General features: G+C 51.4%; 1 long non-coding RNA gene across 1 annotated transcript in view; it reads left to right on the plus strand.

The window, feature by feature from the left end:
- The window catches only part of LOC117128137, a 43,447-nt gene that overhangs the window by 21,901 nt on the left and 12,121 nt on the right, over positions 1-9,425 (plus strand). The window lies entirely within an intron of this gene.

Raw genomic sequence — 9,425 nt, forward strand, 5'->3', positions numbered from 1 at the left:
ATTCGACTAGACAAGTATTATATTGGCTGTAGACCAATGGTTAAGTAGATAATTGTGGGAACCGAAATTCACACTGTCGATTTCTGTTTAAATAAGGAAACTAAGAAAACCCTAGTTTCCCAGAGGACCCGGATATCTGTTAATTACCACACGTCAAGCAATCAGAACACGAGAATAACAACGATAAAAATAAGAAATCGAAAAGAAAGCAAAGTAGATCTTATTCCGAATCTGCGTATGAGCGTTACAACAAGGTATAAGCCTGGGCTCGAGAGCTGTCGGCGAGATTCCTAGTTCTAGCAAACCTAAGACGGCTAAACCTAATTGAGTCGCAGCTCGAAATAACAAAAACGGAAAATTGCCTAAATTGCTCTAAGTGCTAAGTTTTCTCTGAAAAAGTTCTCCCCTCTGCTCCTCGCCTAGGACTCCTTATATACTAGCTCCAAGGTCGGTTTACGCTTTTACTCTTCTGCCCTTAAGCCGTCATAGCATAAAATGGAGATTTTCCATTTTTCCCGATCTTCATAATTATTTTCAAAACTTCCGTATTTATCCGCGGAAACTTGACATTTATCCTTCCTCGTGGGCCAAGCGTAACCATGCTGTGATTTACGGGCTTTTGGTTAGGAAAATCGTAGGATGGGTTTCGAATCGTGTTTTAGGTCCCTTTGGGCCGTCTTCCGACTCGACACGTTTACTACGAGTTTTCCGCGGTTTCTAATCCGCGAAGTTTGATCGATGAATTAGAATAGCGGGAAACATGGACTGAGCTTTCCACGGTCTTCGGAAGATAGCATTCGAAGGTTTGACGAAAATGCATGGACTGGTGTCGTATCGATGTTCGGAAAGGTTCAATCGCTACACAGCGACCGAACTTTGGCTCGAGCCCGGTCGCTACGTAGTGACCGAGTGAGACGAGTGCTCGGTCGCTACGTAGCGACCGAGCTTTGGCTTGCGCTCGGTCGCTACGTAGCGACCGAGCGGGACGATCGCTCGGTCGCTACGTAGCGACCGAGCTTTGGCTCGAGCTCGGTCGCTATGTAACGACCGAGCGGGACGATCGCTCGGTCGCTACGTAGCGACCAAACTTTGGCTTGAGCTCGGTCGCTACGTAGCGACCGAGCGGGACGATCGCTCGGTCGCTACGTAGCGACCGAGCTTTGGCTCGAGCTCGGTCGCTACGTAGCGACCGAGCGGGACGATCGCTCGGCCGCTGCGTAGCGACCGAGCTTGGCTAGGGTTCGGTTGCTACGTAGCGACCGGACGGCGTGTATACGTAGCGACCGAACTTGGTTTGTTCGGTTTGAATCCCGAAGGATACTTCTTCGTAAAAACCTCGTATAGGTTATTTTTACGAAAATTACATCTCTTCTTTTACTGACTCTTTTGGAAATACGATCTCCGAGGATTTTCGGGTGGTAATTCCGTCGTAACCGTTTTTGACCCCAACAGTTAGCCCCCCAGCCCGTTAGGATCATGTATCGTAGGATCCTAGCGTGCGGTTAGGCATGTTTGGCAAGTTAGGCGTGATGGATGGAATTAATATCCGAAAGTCTGAGCTTGAATAGTAAATCCTCATGTCTTATAAGAAGAGAGGTAACTTGTTCCATAATTTTTTCACTTTCTTGTTTTTCTCTAAGATCTTTCAAAAAGAACTTTCTATCCTTCTCTCCACCCTTTTCCTCTATCCTCTCAAGAGAAGTGTAAAGATGTCGAGCAAGAAAAAGATTGCGAAAAAGGGTCTTCGTCCGCGAGTCCTTATGAAGAGCTCGTCGTTCCGAAGATGGAGTTCGTGCCTCACTCGGTGCATCCTGCCGAGAACGAGGCATGGTGGGTTGCTCATTATGGCTCGTTGATCCCTCCCAAGGAGAAGCCATTCCCGGTCCTGGTCCATCGTGGAGTCGAGGAAAAGGATGCAAACAGGACCACTGATGAGTTTCTCGCGACGATGCGATCGTTCTACCACATCCCGGATGCTGTGGAGTTCCGGGTTCCCTGCCGCGGGGAATGTGCTAACAATCCCCCGGAGGGTTACTTTACTTGTTATGAGGCGTTCGTAGTGCGTTGTCGCCTCTGGTTCCCCATACCCGAAATTCTCGTCCGAGTGTTGGACCGTTTCGAAGTTGCGATAAGTCAGTTGACACCCCTTGCCATTCAGCACCTTATTGGGATCCTGATCCTAAGTTACGAGCATGGGCTTTCCCTTTCCGTCGATCATTATGAAGCGCTTTTGAGGCTTCAACTTGTCAGGGGTACGGATAAGCATAGGTTGGTCCCTCGGAAATTTATGTCAGTGGTTAAGAAGTTTATTTCGAACTTCAACTCGTGGAAGAAGTTCTTTTTCTTTGTCCGTATAGACGCTGCATCCGTCGAAGAGAGTTGCATTCCATTGTTCCGGAGGTTGCCGAATGATCGTCCCTTCATCAACCCTTTTGCTCCGTTCCCCGAGGACATCATTTCGGTGAGGGATCTTCTCAGGAATGGTCCCTTCTTCTGGAGTTCTTTTACGCCGAAGAGGGTTCGGAAGGCACTGAGATTCGTGGAACCCGGTCCTGCTTTGGATGCGGACACGGGAAGCGACTCCGAACCCTACGACCAGAATCCCGTCGAAGCTCCGACAGCTGCGCCGGAGTCGAGCTCTTGGAAGGGAAAAGATGTCGATCTTGGCGACATAGAGTTTTCGACGGACGACTCTATGCTTCCAGGATGGGATCCGAACCTTGCTTACGGCAACGGGAGCGGTTCGAGCGAGGCCCCTATTCCGGATTTTGATGATTTCTTTGCTGGGCTGCCATCGGGTTTCGATGCTCCTCCTCCTACAAAAGAATCGGCGAGGCCGATAGTCGTTGCGGAAGGATCTCGTATCATCAATGGGGTTAGTTTTTTTTTTTTTTAGAATTTTTTGGTGATTGTCCTATGTATATATTTATAACATGCCAATCGATTTTGCAGGGCCTGAGCTTGCTGGGCTCGGCCATTGAGGCGGGCCATAGAGAAGCCATGGTCTACCGCTTCAAGGCGGAGAAAGCGGAGAGGGATCTCGCTCGCGTGCAAGGCGAGATGCTGGAGCGAGAGGCGCAGCTTACTCGTGATCATGCGCGGACTGTTCGTAAAGCGGAGAGGAAAGGCAAAAGAGAAATCGTCGAGGTGATGAAGACTCGTGCATCTCAGTTCCAGGTTGAGTACGGGAACCTCAAGAATGCCTTTACCTCGGTGGGTGACTTTCGCGAGTGCCGTGGTTCGGTCAGAAGTCTTTGGAGGACGCGAGCCGATGACTATGTGTTTGAAGAGGAAATGAGCTTGATGAAGAGTGGGATGAGTGACCGTGCCCACGCTGAGGCGCTTATCCCTCCGATCGACGAGAGGATTCAAGGGTTCTGGGATTCCATCCCGGTTTCCCCTGATACCGAGGAGGTTCCGATCGATTTTCACAATGGTGGCGAGGAAGTGGATCCTCCCGCGGATGCGTTTGGTGCTTCGTTGTCCGGGGACTTTGACTTTGGATTATGAGGGATGGATCAGTTATCCTTGTTTTCGGCCGAATGTGGCCCTTTGAATTTGGATTTCGTTTAGGCCTAGATGGCCGTATTTGTATTTCCAGGACTGGCCGTTGGTGGCTTCGAATCCCTTGCCGCTTTACGCGGTTTATTTATATGATAAATGTTTTGTTTCGAGTTTTCATGAGTAGGGTTGAAGTAAATACGAGTTGTCGTCTCGTATGTAGTTCTAATTAGACGTTCAATCTGTTGGTTGTTCGTGATTTTCGTAAAAATTTATCTGTCTTTACGATTTTCGAGAACATTGAGATACGAACGGAGAGACATGGTTTATGATCTCGTATCTTTTAGATATCATGCCTTGAGATGTTTGAGACCTGAGTGTTGGGTTTAGGGCAAGACCTAGGTTTACTTTCGGTTAAGGTTTGTGCGGTGACTAGCCGGCTATCATTTTTCCTGTTGCGATTTCTTCCTGACTCGCACCGATTTAAAGTCCGCGATATGTTCTCGGCTTATATGACTTGTATGGTACGAATCGAGCATCTTCTCAGAAGTGCTAAACCAAAATTTCGGATTTTTTGTTGTAGCGCGCTTTTGTCCTTGTGCTGGACGTTTTTAAAGATCAAAAGAGTGATCGGATTGCGTTTGTTTAAGACGGCTGGCGTGTTCGTCGGGGCCAATCGACGAACGGGGTGTAAGGTTTTTGGTGGTCGCGTTCGGACAATTTGTTAGCGTTGTCCTCGAATTTTAACTTTTGCGACGTCTCGCAGTTATTTCGAGGATTATGCGTGTATTTTTGAAAGATGATAATCTTTACGATTTTTGGGCCGGAAGGGGCCGCAGACAAGAGTCTTAACGTTTTCAGGCGTGTCCTGAAAGTTTCTTTTGTTTTTTACGTAAACGTTTTCACTAAGAAAGGACAACGTATATTGTAGTAAAAGTTTTTGAAGTTTCTAAAAACTCGATTACAATAATGAAGATTTTTCTAAGTGGGAGTATACGAGTATACGTACCCACTCCCCCCCCCTTTTTAGAGAGGGGGATAGCTGAACTCGTCTTTTGACGAGCTGCCTACGTACCCCTTTCGAGGATCAAGCCATCTCGTAGTTCTGTTTCATGCCGCGAGTGTTCTTACTCGGCGGTAGATGTCGCGATGTCCGCCTTGACCGTGTCGATCGTGGTGGGTCGACGCTATTTTCCGGATGTTCCGGTTGAGTTGTTGCGTGGGCTTCGGATTTATGTCGAGCCTCGACGTCCGATGCGTTTGCGTTGATAGACGATTTTACTTCGTCTTCTCCCGGGGCGCTTTTGGCTGAAGATCGATCTATCTTCGCGCGTTTGCCGCTTGTGGAAGTCGTGATTTGCCTTAACTTATGCTCCGCGAGGAAGCATAGTCGCGACTGTTTTTGGCATCCCCAGATGGCTGCGACTCCGCTCGGCGTTGGGAACTTGAGACCCAGGTGGTAGGTTGATGGAACTGCCTGCATGGCGTTGAGCCATGGGGTTCCCATGATTACGTTGTAGATAGCGGGATGAACGACTACCGCGAATTCGACGATTTTTGTGATTTCTTTGGCCATGACTGGCAATTGGATTGATCCGAGAGTCATCGACACTTCGCCTGAAAAACCCGTGAGCGGTTTTGGCGTCGGAATTACTTCTCCGAGTTCGATACTCATCCGCTTGAGAGTGTCGCGGAAGATTACGTTGACCGTGCTTCCCGTGTCGACGAGTATCCTTCCGACTTCTAAATCTCGTATGATGAGATCTATGACGAGCGGGTCACAGTGAGGTTGGTCGATACCGCCGGCTTCTTCTTCCGTGAAGGTGATCGAGCAACTTTGGCCGTCTCGAGGAGGAGACCATGTAGGCCAATTTGCACTTGACTCTGCCTTCCGTTGGTAAGCCTTGATGGCCGACACGGTATCGCCGCAGTATTGTGATCCTCCGATTATCATATTGACTCTGCGACGATTGTTATCGTTCCCTTTGTCATCCGGCCTCCTACTGCGTTTATCCCCAGGATGGTTTCGTTGAGGGGATTTTTCAGCGGGCGGATTTCTATCCGTCTTTGGAGGCCGATCAGAATCGAGGATGAGATCCTTGACGCTAGTTACTTCCGAAAGCTCTCCAGCGAGTAGCTTCGCGGCCAGTCTTGCTCCCAAGACTTTGCAATTGGTCGTGGAGTGTCCTCGGGATTGATGGAACTCGCAGAAGGTGTTTTCGTCATACCCTTGATTGCGAGTCCATGTGTTTCCCGTGGTGCGGCCTTGATCCGAACTGATCGCATAGTTATGCGCCCCTTGGAGATCTTCCCCCTCGTGATGGACGTACTTGTAGTTACGAGAGTTCTTCTTTTTCCCCTTCGGATCTGCGTCTTTCGAGGATGGTCTTGCCGGCTTATGTTTTTGCGATAAGACTTTAGTTTCTTCCTCGACTATGATGTAGTCCGTTGCTTTGTGGAGGGCGTCCTGGATCGTTCGCGGTTTGTCGAGAGTTATCCATTTTCTGAATTTCGACTTGTACCAGAGCGTCTTTCTCAGCGCGTCGATGGCCACTTTGTCGCTTATCCCGCTGACCCTGGACATTATCAGCTTGAACCGACTGATAAATTCGCGGAGGGGTTCGTCTTCCCTCTGGGAGAGACTCCAGAGGTCAACATCGGAGGTTTCCCTGTCTATGAATACAGAGTACTGTTTGAGGAATTCCGATGCGAGCTGTCGAAAACTCCCGATGGTGTTGCGACGAAGGCGTGCGAACCATTCGAGCGCTGCTCCTTCAAGATTTTCGACGAACAGGCGGCAATAGCCGGCATCTTTTTCGCCGTCCTTCAGTCTTGCTCTTCCCATCGCGATGTGGAAAGCCTGAAGGTGCGCTTTCGGATCGGCCGTACCATCGTACTTCGGTACTTTGATCTTTCCCGGATCGGACACCCTCATGTCCGAAATGCGACTGGTAAAGGGGGTCTTTCGAGCTCCTTCCAGCAGTCGATCATCTCGGGGGCAGCACTAGTAGCATGATGGATTTGAGACTTTACGGCTCTCACTTCTGCCGCAGTCTTAGTGATGTAGTCGCGAAGATCGCGGATATCCGATGTCTCGTCAGTAGATTTCCGAGCCTGTCGGCGTTTACTGCGAGTGAGCTCGGTTTGCCTTTCGGCTAGTTCCTCTTGTTCGTTCCAATAGGCGACTTCTTCTTCTTCCGTCATTGGTTTTTCGAACGGGGAGCCTTCCCGAGCGGATCGGCTTCTGGTCCTTCTTGGATGTCTGTCGACATCCTCGTCGGTGTCGTTGGAGACATCGCTAGGATCCAGGTCAATGTGTTCGGCTTCGTTATCCTCCGAGTCCTTTGCAGGGGGCGGAAGATTTTCAGGGTTCCCCTTTTCGACGGGAGATTTCTCGCTAGGGTTTTGACCGGAAGGTCGTTCCCGCGCGAGTCCTGTTCTATCGAGTGGGGTGGCGAAGTCGAGCCTTTTCCCGCGGATTTTGGTGGTTCCGCGGGGACGGATAGCTTGGGTCCTTGCCGTTAAGGTTTCAACCTGTTTGGTCAAGGTATTCACGAGCTTATCCTGTTCTTCCGACCTTTTCTCATAGGTGGCGAACATCTTTTTGAACTCCTCGAGCGTCGCGGCGTTGGCTTGCGCGTTGGCCGCGGATACGTCCGCTACTGGAGTGTGGAGATCGGTGCCGCTGCCTCCATTAAGAGGAGTTTGCACGTTATCCGCGTCGTTGGTTGACATGTCTGATTGTGTGTGGCTTTTGCGGGTTAGATTGATCCGTATCCCCCTCCTTCTAGCGCCAAACTGTGGGAACCGAAATTCACACTGTCGATTTCCGTTTAAATAAGGAAACTAGGAAAACCCTAATTTCCCAGAGGACCCGGATATCTGTTAATTACCACACGTCAAGCAATCAGAACACGAGAATAACAACGATAAAAATAAGAAATCGAAAAGAGAGCAAAGTAGATCTTATTCCGAATCTGCGTATGAGCGTTACAACAAGGTATAAGCCTGGGCTCGAGAGCTGTCGGCGAGATTCCTAGTTCTAGCAACCTTAAGACGGCTAAACCTAATTGAGTCGATGCTCGAAATAACAAAAACGGAAAATTGCCTAAATTGCTCTAAGTGCTAAGTTTGCTCTGAAAAAGTTCTCCCCTCTGTTCCTCGCCTAGGACTCCTTATATACTAGCTCCAAGGTCGGTTTACGCTTTTACTCTTCTGCCCTTAAGCCGTCATAGCATAAAATGGAGATTTTCCATTTTTCCCGATCTTCATAATTATCTTCAAAACTTCCGTATTTATCCGCGGAAACTTGACATTTATCCTTCCTCTTGGGCCAAGTGTAAACCATGCTGTGGTTTACGGGCTTTTGGGTAGGAAAATCGTAGGATGGGCTTCGAATCGTGTTTTAGGTCCCTTTGGGCCGTCTTCCGACTCGACACGTTTACTACGAGTTTTCCGTGGTTTCTAATCCGCGAAGTTTGATCGATGAATTAGAATAGCGGGAAACATGGACTGAGCTTGCTACGGTCTTCGGGAGATAGCATTCGAAGGTTTGACGAGAATGCAAGGACTGGTGTCGTATCGATGTTCGGAAAGGTTCAATCGCTACACAGCGACCGAACTTTGGCTCGAGCCCAGTCGCTACGCAGCGACCGAGTGAGACGAGTGCTCGGTCGCTACGTAGCGACCGAGCTTTGGCTTGAGCTCGGTCGCTACGTAGCGACCGAGCGGGACGATCGCTCGGTCGCTACGTAGCGACCGAGCTTGGCTGAGCTCGGTCGCTACGTAGCGACCGAGCTTGGCTGAGCTCGGTCGCTACGTAGCGACCGAGCGGGACGATCGCTCGGTCGCTACGTAGCGACCGAGCTTGGCTGAGCTCGGTCGCTACGTAGCGACCGAGCGGGGCGATCGCTCGGTCGCTACGTAGCGACCGAGCGGGACGATCGCTCGGTCGCTACGTAGCGACCGAGCGGGACGATCGCTCGGTCGCTACGTAGCGACCGAGCTTTGGCTCGAGCTCGGTCGCTACGTAGCGACCGAGCGGGACGATCGCTCGGTCGCTACGTAGCGACCGAGTTTGGCTCGAGCTCGGTCGCTACGTAGCGACCGAGCTTTGGCTCGAGCGGCGGTCGCTAACGACCGAGCGGGACGATCGCTCGGTCGCTACGTAGCGACCGAGCTTTGGCTCGAGCTTTCGTCCCCGCTACGGCGACCGAGCGGACGATCGCTCGGGGGGTCCGCTACGTAGCGACCGAGCGGGACGATCGCTCGGTCGCTACGTAGCGACCGAGCTTGGCTGAGCTCGGTCGCTACGTAGCGACCAGCGGACGAGCGCAAGCGGTCCGCTACGACGAGCCTAGAGCTTGGCTGAGCTCGGTCGCTACGTAGCGACCGAGCGGGACGATTCGCTCGGTCGCTACGTAGCGACCGAGCTAGGCTGAGCTCGGTCGCTACGTAGCACCGAGCGGGACGATCGCTCGGTCGCTACGTAGCGACCGAGCTTGGCTGAGCTCGGTCGCTACTAGCGACCGAGCGGGGCGAGCGCTCGGCTCGCTACGTAGCGACCAGCGGGACGATCGCTCGGTCGCTACGTAGCGACCGAGCGGGACGATCGCTCGGTCGCTACGTAGCGACCGAGCTTTGGCTCGACTCGGTCGCTACGTGCGACCGAGCGGACAATCGCTCGGTCGCACGTAGCGACCGAGAGTTGGCTCGAGCCTCGGTCGCTATGTAACGACCGAGCGGGACGATCGCCTCGGTCGCTACGTAGCGACTGCTTTGGTCAGCTAGGTCGCTACGTAGCGACCGGCGGGACGATCGCTCGGTCGCTACGTAGCGACCGAGCTTGGCTAAGGGTTCGGTTGAGACGTAGCGACCGGACGGCGTGTATACGTAGCGACCGAGCTTGGTTTGTTCGGTTTGAA

This window comes from Brassica rapa, chromosome A09, assembly GCF_000309985.2.
Source record: "Brassica rapa cultivar Chiifu-401-42 chromosome A09, CAAS_Brap_v3.01, whole genome shotgun sequence".
NCBI classification, from domain to species: Eukaryota; Viridiplantae; Streptophyta; class Magnoliopsida; order Brassicales; family Brassicaceae; genus Brassica; species Brassica rapa.